We start from the raw sequence: 10,915 nt of genomic DNA on the forward strand, positions 1-10,915 counted from the left end.
AAAACAGACCAAAACAGAAGGTATACAGAACCTATCAGAACATCATAGAACCACCAACAAACATCATGAACTTCCAAAACACCATCATTATCATCTAAAACACTCTCAAACCACTTCCAAATCAATCAATCATCTCATAAAATCAACCATTCGGCTCTCAAAAACAACAAAAATCAGCCAAAAAACAAGTCATTTCAACACTCAACATATCCCCACACTTAATAAGGAAGCCTCCTCGCGACCCAGGAAAAAGGGAATACAAGTTCAGGGAAAAGCTCAACTTTGATCTTCAATATCTTTTCAAAAAGAATCCATCCACCACGACCCCAACTTATAACATGTTTCTGATATAAAAATACAAAGAAAGGAAAACCCTTTATACATTAATACCTCTTAGTAAACTAAAAATCACAACAAATTTGTAAAGGATATAAAAGTTTTCTTCGTCTTCATCAGCATCAGCTTCAATTCTGCATCGATGAACCCATCACCACAATGCTCCAAAACGTAGCTCGTACACGAAAGCCAATAGGAAATCACCCATTTGTATTACATAAATGAACTCACAATACAAACACTAATACACAACACAACCATCTGAATGACTCCTTCAAAAAGAGAGTTTTTCATTAAAAAGCATCCAGCATACATTGAAAAGGTATCAATGAAGATGATCCCTCTTAAAAGATTGATGTTGTCGGAAACGATCCATAGACAAGGATTCATCTACAAAGTTTTTGGGAGGATTTTGAAAAAATTGGAGACAGCACATCCTTTCCAACAAGACCAAGTATCTGCTAGGCAAACAGAGGGCATGAAAATACAATATATCCAGCTGCTGGGAATCAATGCTTACATTGACATTCATGCACAACTTTGGAATAGGCTTGGAATCAGTATGAGAGTGCCTATGCATATATGCCAGGTACCGAGCAAAGTGAGTAGTTAATCTCACTGAGGGATCTGCAGACTGTGAATATTGCTGGGCAAAATGAACATAGTTCTGATAAGCTTGACTGGAAGCTGTCCATTCTCCTGGAATTACTGGCCAATTGATCTGCGGTCCTGTAAGGCAATCATCCGAACTCCATCCCCTTCTTCTGGAAATCTAATTATCAAACCCGTCACAGTCACTAACCAACTGAGGTGGTTGAGATATGGAAGTGTTAGGAGAGGGTAGTGAAATAAGGAAGAGTGGGTGTAGGGAGGGATAGGAAAAATCATAAAAAGAAGAAAAGGTTAAAGAAGGAGTGGCAGAAATTTGTAAGGAATCACTAAGGAACGGTGTTAACTGATAAATAGGAAATGTAGAGGGTACATTAATGGAGGGAGAAGGACAGGGTGGAGAAGGGGAAAATACCCTATCCTCAATAAAGGAACAATATGTGAAAATGGGAATTTGAGGGAAAGATGAAGGTTGGAAAAGAAGGGGTGAAATAGTTGTGGAATTAGATTGACAAAGGGAAAGATATATAGCATAGCGGTGAGCCATTTGTTGCCCAAATCTTCTTGGAAGTGGAAGCTTACTTTTTTTCATATTTGCTTATAGTTACATGTTGGTTTGCTATAGTTTTATGGATTTGGGTAGGTTGAATTATAACTTGGATATTTTTAATTCTCCCACATTTCTGAGATATATAAAGGTCATGAAGGCTCTTTCGCCATTCATGTGAAAGAAATAGGTTAAGTTCGCCCCAATGTTTATAAGATTTAGGGTGTATAGAGAGAGACATCGTTGGATTGTCTTATATTTAAGGTTTATAGATATATTTATTGTTTAATTATTTTTTAGTGAAAATTTTCTACATTTCAAGAAAAGATCACACCAAATGTTAAGATAAGTATAGCTCTCTTGATAAAAAGATAAGGGATAGTCAACTATTCTTGTAGTGAGCACCTTGAGAGTAAGAATCCAAAATGGGAAAATTTTAAAAGACAGATGATTGTAGTTTTTAGGGATATAGTTGACCATATATAAAAGGCATCCTCAAATAGAGCTCACATAGTATATAGAAGTATAGCTAAGGTTATAACTTATGATACATATGCCGAGCACAATGAAGTTTTGAAAAGCCTTTTCGAAATTTCCCTTTGGGCTATGCTAAAAGAAAATTCTAGCCCTGAAGAATACCATTGATACTAACCTCAATGCCCCCAATAAGTAAGTTTTGCAAGACCAATTGTGAACCTTGGCTTGAATCTTACCCTTGAACCATCCAAAATGATCAGTGGCATCTCGTAGCATGGGACTTGGTCAAAGCTAAGAGGTCAAAAGGAGGACTTGGATTAATGAGATCTAAAGAGGAAGCAAATTCATTGGTGTTTCAAAAGCTCAAGAGGTTGAATGCACAAAACCATGGGCTATCATTATCAAGAATTGGATGGCAACCTACCATCCTTTAGGAGGTCAATGGGGCTAGGCCCAACATCTTGGGATATCATGATAGCTAAAGCTATCACAATCAAGATTATTACCTTAGAACTTGCCCACCATTATTTGGAAAAACAAGATGAAGGGAACTCATTGGTTCAGCAAGGAAGGGAGCAAAGGTGGCCCGAGCCTGAATCAAGTGATATGGATCTTTGAGGAGGCTATTGAAATGAGGCAACTCATGTATTTGAGAAGCCCAAACTCTCAAGGAGATTGTAAGACCTTGGGATTAGGACTTAGAATGATGTAGTAGATGGTGATCACTGGGGAAAGAGATCAAAATACAATGGAATGTAGATCCAAAGGAGTCACTATGGTGCACAAATTGGATGTTGTATGTGTACATAGCGAGCACCGAAAGGTCCCAAAGAACAAAGAACTCTACTTTAAGCTCAAAATTCAAGAGAATAAACTTACACGACATGAGGCAAAAAGACTAATTGGGTACAATCTCTCCCCATGCCTTGTGTGAGTGCTCCACAAAGGAATGTATTTAATATTTTATTCATCTCCAAGCTCAAAAATAGCCCAATTTTATAATTAGCATGCTTTAGCTTTTGTGTTTGCTTTTGTCCAAATAAAGAATAAAGCAGTTAGGTGGCCCAAGAGTTGAGCAATGCCCAAATACAATGTTCAATAATGAATATTTAAACCATGGGCCCATGCACATACAAAATAATAAATATATGTCAAGTGCTTCAATAAATAAGCACGCCAAAATAAATACTAGCACCACGCCTAAAACGCGCGCTCATAAAAAATGATAATTTCTTCTAAATAACTTGAATACACACTATCGCCGAGTGCTTCCCAGCACAACCATCGTCTGCTCTACACATCAACCGAAGCATTCACAATTATTAGAAAATAATAAAATTAAACCGACAAAAGTGAATACCTAATAGTCTTTATCTACAAAATAAATAAATAGGTCGAAACTCTATCATAACCTTAATTTAGTACAAGTTTACACTCTGAACTCATAAACATCCATTAATTTAAATATGTATTGTGTACGAGCCTCAGCAAATAAATATAATTTTACGGAATCCACTGCAAAACCTCACGGAACCCACCATGGAATATGCTTCCTGGCATCATATCCCCCCGGGGTAGGATAGCAATTGTCCTCAATTGCTATTAGCTCAATGTGGAGCCAACAATGAGGTGTAAGCACTTAGGTCACAAGCGTACATCCATTGGGCTTCTTTAACAAGGTGGTTTTTAAATTTCACCAAATATCGAGAATATCTATGGCCAGTTCTATTGGTCATATAATCAGTGTCTAAAATGGTTTCGGGTTCAAGGATTTCAGTTTCTTCTTCTAACAAAGGAGAATTTTCGTAGACAGGGTGGACATGTAATTGGCCTTTGAAATGTCATAACAAACTGATTTGAAAAGTATTGTGGATTTTTCAGTGTTGGGGTAGTTCTAATTTAAAGGCATTGCCATTGATTTTGTGAATGATTTTGAAAGGTCCATAAAATCTAGGAGCTAACTTTACAATAGGGTGTTTCTCAATACTTTGTAATCTTCTCTTTTCAATGAGTAACCAAACATAATCTTCGACTGTGAAATGCATAGCTTTTCTTTTCTTGTTAGCTTATTTTGTGTATGATTACTAGGCTTTCGCAATCATGTGTTTGACTTCAGTAAAAATAGTAGCATGCATATTGGCAATATCATCAGCAACTTTAACTTTGTTTGACAATGAAGTAATAGGTATATGCAATCTATATTCATAAATGATTTCAAAAGGTGCTTTCCGTGTAGTTGTATGTGGAATATTATTGTATACAAACTGAAGTAAATGCAAGTGTGTATCCCATGTTTGTGGTTTTAAAATTGTGTATGCTCGTAAAAGATCCAAGATTGTACTGTTTGTAGCTTCTATTTGTCCATTTGTTTCAGGATGAAATGCAGATGAAAAATCAATCTTTGTTTCTAAATTAGCAAACAAAGTAGTCCAAAAATTATTGCAGAATCTAGAATCACGATAAAAAATAATAACTTTTGGCAAACACCATGGTTAATGAAAATAGTTTTTAGAAACAATTGAGCAGCTTGAGATGTAGTTAATGTTTTCTTGTATGGAATGAAATATGCTTGTTTGCTAAATCAATCTACAATTGTTCAAATCATATCATGATTAGCTTGAGTATTAGGCAAACCAGTAATAAAATCTATTGAAATATGTTTCCCTGGTTGTTCTGGAATTGGTAAAGGCATTAACAAACCATATTGGTTACCATGGTGTCGTTTAACTCTTTGACAAATTAAACATTCAGATACAAAGTTGAAAACATCAAATTCCATCTATGGCCAGTAAAAATCTTCAACTGATACGTAAAGTGGAAATAATACCTCTATGGCCTTGATATGGGGGACAATGAATTTCCTGCAATATAAATGATATAAATGGAATAAATACACATAACCTTTTCTCATAAAACATAAATCCATCAGCATAAGACAATGAATCAATTGGAATCAAATTATTTGCAATTATTTTATTCCAATCAACTTGAAAACTAGGGTCTTGATCATAGGTATCTTTCATAGGAATAAGAGAATCAAAAGATATCACGTAAATATTATGATTAGTTGGTCTTCTACTCAAGGCATCGAAAACAATATTTTCTTTTCTGGGTTGATATTGGATAAGTGGATGAAAAATTTGAATAAAAGCAATCCATTTAATATGACGGTCAGAGATTTGTGGCTGACTAAGGAGATGTTTGATACTTTGTTGGTCAGTTTTGATCATGAATTCAGATCCCATTAAATAGTGTTTCCATTGTCGTAAAGCTTGTACTACTGCTAGCAATTCCTTATCATAGGTAGAATACTTAAGTTCAGAGGGTTTAAGTTTACAGCTAGAGTAGGCTATGGGATGTGAATCTTTCATAATGGCAGCTCCTATTTTAGATCCACTAGTGTCAGTGACTACTAGGAATAATGGTCTATTAAAGTCAAGAAGTTGCAATACAAGAGCACGTGTTAAGGCATGTTTTAGTAAATCAAAAGACTTTTACTGATTTTCAGACCAATTATATACGATACCTTTCTTTAATAATTTTGTCAAAGGTAATGCAAACAATGAAAAATTTCTCACAAATTTTCTGTAAAAGCTAGCAAGACCTAAGAAAGAACGTAATTCATGCACATTTTTAGGTGTCGACCAATTCAAAATTGCTTCTATATTTTTAGGATCAACTTTGATACCTTCACATGAAACAATGTGTCCTAAGTATTCAATGTGAGTTTGAAAAACTTCACTCTTTTCAGGATTAGCATATAATTGACTCTCTTTCAATAATTTGAAAACTAAGGATAAATGTTCATAATGCACATTCTCATTTTTACTAAAAACCAATATGTCATCAAAGAAAACAATCACGCAATACTGATGCTTCAAAAATATGCGATTCATCATACTACTGAATGTGGCTCGTGCATTAGTTAAACCAAAAGGCATAACAAGCAATTCATAATGTCCAAATTGAGTCCTAAATGCAGTTTTGAAAATATCAATGTATCTAGTCATACTTGATGTTATCCAGATTTAAGATCTATTTTGCTAAATATTGCAGCTCCTTGTAGTTTATCCATGAGGTTGTCTACCCTACTTTTTAACTAATAGGACAAGCATACCAAAAGGAGAACTACTAGGTCTAATGAGTCCTCGTGTTAATAATTCTTCAACTTGGTTTTGAATTTCTTTCCGTTCAATTTGACTATGCCAATAAGGTGCTTTACATGGTGGTTGAGAACCTGGAATTTAGTCTATTTTATGATCTTCAAGATGTATAAGTGGTAAGTCAACAGCAAAATAATCTTTAAATTGTGAAAAAATTTGTGTGTGCCTAGGATACATATGATTTTCTTTAACTTCAATTTCATTTACCCATATTAAGTAGGATTTGCTATCTTTTCTTAATGCACATTTAGCCTGTGTATGACTAAGCAATGGAAAATTATGAAAAGTGTGCATACCATGCAATGTGATTTGTTTTTCATTAAAATGAATCTTCATTGAATGCGTGGAATGATCTATATCGGGATTATATTGATAACGCCAAGGCATTCCTAAGATAATGCCACTAATTGCAAAGGCATAACTGAGAAATTTTTGCGCTCGACAAAATCACCAATTTTAATTTTTACGTCATACACTTCTTGTGTGCCATTGTATCTAGTGCCTAAGAATGCAGCCTTGATGCGATAATGAGTGAAAACAGTATGTAAATTCAATTCTTTGACCAATTTTGTAGAAATAAAATCGTGTGTGCTCCCGTCATCATGTAAAGCAATCTTTTCTCTACCATGCATAAGACATTTCATCGTTAATAAAGAATGGAGATTTGGCATACCTAGTAAAGTATCTGAAGTAGTACCGATATCATCATCGTCTTCTAAATTTGGCATTTCTTCATGGTCTTCATCTTCAAACACTCCCAAGTAGTTGATATGAACAGTTGACTTTTTGGATTGACAATTCACCACTAGATGTCCAAGTTGATGGCACTTATAGCAGACTATGGATTTGGCTTTAGAAACATTATTAGTAATAGCGAGAAGTTTAGGAACATTGGGATTTGGATGGAAAGATAGCTTAGGATTTGGATTTGTGTTTGATGGTAAAGCAAGGGGTCGTGTTCAAGATTTACGGAATGAAGATGGAACAAAGCGGTTTTGTTTGAATCTTCAAAAGTTAGAATTGAATTGCTTTGTACTGAAGTCACCGTTATTTGAGAATTGTTGTGGTCACTTTTCTCATCCTCGAATTTTGTCTTCAGCATCATGGGCCAAGGAACTCGCATTCTCGAGAGTTGTTGGTTTGAACATGTTCACTTTCGCATAGAAGTGACTAAGCAAACTAGACATAAACTTGCGCTTATGGGTCACCCCAAGTACATCTTCGAGCATCCAAAGTTGCAATAAGGCATTCCAAAAACGCTCAGTATATTATGAAATAGGCTCACGATCTCTTTGTTGCAGAAGATCCCACTATTTGATTACTTTTTAGTGGAATTGAGGTGGAAGGAAATTCTGTAAAAATTTATTTTAAAAAGTATTCCAAGTAGTAGGACAATCAATGATTTTACGGACAACAATCCACCATAGCATCAACTGAAGCATTCACAATTGTTAGAAAATAATAAAATTAAACCAACAAAAGTAAATACCTAGCAGTCTTTAGCTACAAAATAAATAAATAGGTTGGAACTCTGTCCTAACCTTAATTTAATAGGAGTGTGCACTCTGAACTCATAAACGTCCATTAATTATAATATGCAATCACCCACTTGGACATTAAATTAACATGACACCTGAAAAGGATAGGCATCCCCGTCAACTTTTTGCACAATGAATCCAACGTTGTGTACAAGCCCCGACAAATAAATATAATTTTACGAAATCCACCGCAAAACCTCACTGAATCCACCGTGGAATATGCCTCTTGGCATCACACTGTGGAAAATTAAGATACTAAATAAGAATAGTGAATCATGGCCTTTATCCTACATCATAAAAGATTTGTTGCCACTTTGTTGCATTCATTTTGAAAGGGGGAAGTTGCTAGTTGATTGCCATAAACCAAAAGATTTTACTAAGAAGGATGAGAGACAATCTCAAAATGCAGGACTACTAGAAGTCTTATTATCCTCATACCAAACTGAGGGCTTGGAAGAAAAGGGTAAGAATACTGTCGGAAAACATGCCATCCAAGAGACTTGACTTGGATGTTGGTACTTTGGAGACTATCACAAATGGTTTTAGCACAAGAGAGATAAGAAACATCTAGCAATGCATCAACATCTATATATAGAATGAAGCACCATCTTGTACCCTATAAGCATACTTTCTTTATTAATTTTCAATGCTTTGAACATGGACTATATTTAAACTTTTTCTCTTGTGGTACTATAAACTATGCATCCTACCTAGTGTGGTAGATAAAAGCAATATACCTAACAATGTGCTAATTTCAGAATGCATCAATTGGATCATTTAGCTCCTAAAGACAAAATTGGAGATGAAGATCAATTACATAGCCATGAGTGTATCCAAACCAAATATTGTTAGCAATTTTTGGGTTTTTTATGCTTTGCAATGTCATCCCTTTACTATGTAATTGCATTCTCAAGAAAAATGGAGTAAATATTATATTTGAAAGCTGAAGTTGTAGCTTAGTGAGAGTACCAAATGATCCTTATAGATCATATCATAGCACATAACCACTATGGCAAGCACAAAGAAGGTTTTTGTTGAGTATAACCCTTTGCCACAAGTTCAACCTTATAGAAATCAATACTACCATTTGCATTCCCCTTTTACTCGTAGTTCCATTTGATGCAATGTAATTTTTTTGTTCAAGCAAGTCACCAAATTGCATTTGTTATTCTTGAGTAAAAAAGTAAAAAGGCTTCATAGGAAGCATTCAAAGTGCACTCTCACATTGAAGCACTTAGGAGTTCATTACTACAGACTTTACAAACGATTACTAAGATTTCCCTAGTGAAATCAATATTATTGTTGAATCCGTATAGACTGATTAGTGGACATAGGAAACATGTTGTGGGAATCCTTGATTCCATATCAAATGCCAAGTCTCAATGCTCTCATTGTAGTGGAAACACCTCTAAGACTAGCATTTCTAGAGGCTACATTGTGTAGTGCTTAGTGAGCTCAATAACAATTTATCGATCAACCCTCCATTGTGTTCAGACAAATATACCTCATGTATATGCCCTTGCCATGGACTTTCTCATTTGTTTTTCCTATCTTCACTAGAATAGAATAGCTATATTAGTCACACTTGAGTTGTGGTATGCCAGTTGGAAGATGCAAGGTTGTGTCAAATGTTGGTGAAAGGTGCAACAATCCCAATAAAGCTGACAAATAATGACATGAGAAAGGCCAAAAGCCTATTTGTAGCACGTATGATGCTAATTGCATCACATTAAGTACCCTCTTAAGTTGATGACTCTCTAAATTTGAGACACGACATGGATCGAACTTGCATCACATTCACCAACTATGTCCATCACGTGTCACTACATAAAAGATAAAATATACCATTCTACTTATACATCAAGATTATGATTAGCCCCCTTGACCTCAGTGGACTAATGAAAGACAAGAGCCCCTTAACCTTACTGAACAAAGCCTTCCTTATATTTTCACCTTGTGCGCCTTGAATCCTTGTAAGAATCCTATCAATAGAGAGGTCTAGAGAGCCTCTCGAGGGGTGCACCATATAGAACATGTGATAAACCATGTGAGTTCAAATGAAAGGGCATTTTGATTATGTTGACTTATATTTTTCAAAAAATAGAAGGGGCTCATAAATGTACTCCATGCAAATTCACATTATGGGTCATTTTATTCTAGAATTGTTAGAGGCGCACTAGATTGTGTGCTTTTGCAATCTAGTATGAAGCTTAAGAGAGTGGGTTCACATATTTTGTATCCCACCACAAATATATATTTTGCTAATTATGGTACACTTAGGTGATTTTGGGTGGAACGAATAAGGAGAGAACACAACCTTTTTATTCATGTACTTATGATGAATGAAGCACCTACTTGATTTCTTAGAGAGAGAGAGAGAGAGAGAGAGAGAGAGAGAGAGAGAGAGAGAGAGAGAGAGAGAGAGAGAGAGAGAGAGAGAGAGAGAGAGAGAGAGAGAGAGAGAGAGAGAGAGAGAGAGAGCCACATGTAGATGTGTATTTTGGCGTTTTGATGTTGGATCTTGATTCCAATAACAATATGGATATTGGTGTTGGAGAAAGAGAGATGCAATGTTAAAAATAGAGTGCATTGTTTGTTGCCTCCAGAATCCAATCCAAAACATAGATGTCAAAACTTTTCAATAGCCAGCCTCCTCTTTGAAGCCGTTGTTGCAAGGTTGAATTAAACATGTGCAATATAACTATTGTCCTATCTTGCTCTCCATGGTGTAAGACAGAGTTTGGGTGGCTATTTTGGTGATGCATCGATGAAGACAATCAGTCACACACATTCTCTCTAATAGCTATTGTATGTCCAAAGGTTTATTGTAAGGCCAAAGAAAATATACAACACATGTATGACCCCCCTCCCTCCTCCCTCATTCTCTTCTTGCGGTGCTTGATGAGCTTCCGGTAGTCCCTTGGAATGCACTATTTGTAAGATATGCCCAATCAAGTAAAGTAAGGAACCTTATAAAAATGTTGTGTAGATGCAAAACAAGGGTTCCCATCTTAACTCATTCAATCTTTCTTGTAGCCTATGCCAACAATAATGGCCAACAAATGCATGAAAAGATTGTTATGCATGGGTTGTTGGAATGCAGATTGTGGTGCACTTGAGAAAGGATTGCTTCTTTGAAATGCAGCCTCTTGGAATAATGCACCTATAGTAGGTTATGCACGATTGGGATAAAGGGATTTTGTGCTTGGTAGTCCTTTGGGGGATTTTGCAAATGGACACACAAT

The 10,915-nt window shown here is 35.6% G+C and overlaps 1 non-coding gene across 1 annotated transcript; it reads right to left on the reverse strand.

The window, feature by feature from the left end:
- Positions 1–259: 259 nt before the first annotated feature.
- LOC148020903 (small nucleolar RNA SNORD36) lies at positions 260–327 on the reverse strand. Its single transcript, XR_015694762.1, has one exon. It is a non-coding gene; the product is annotated as a small nucleolar RNA SNORD36 (small nucleolar RNA).
- Between the last annotated feature and the right edge of the window lie 10,588 nt (positions 328–10,915).

Source organism: Lygodium microphyllum, chromosome 18, assembly GCF_053477565.2.
Source record: "Lygodium microphyllum isolate KBCC chromosome 18, Lygodium_microphyllum_v1.1.10, whole genome shotgun sequence".
NCBI classification, from domain to species: Eukaryota; Viridiplantae; Streptophyta; class Polypodiopsida; order Schizaeales; family Lygodiaceae; genus Lygodium; species Lygodium microphyllum.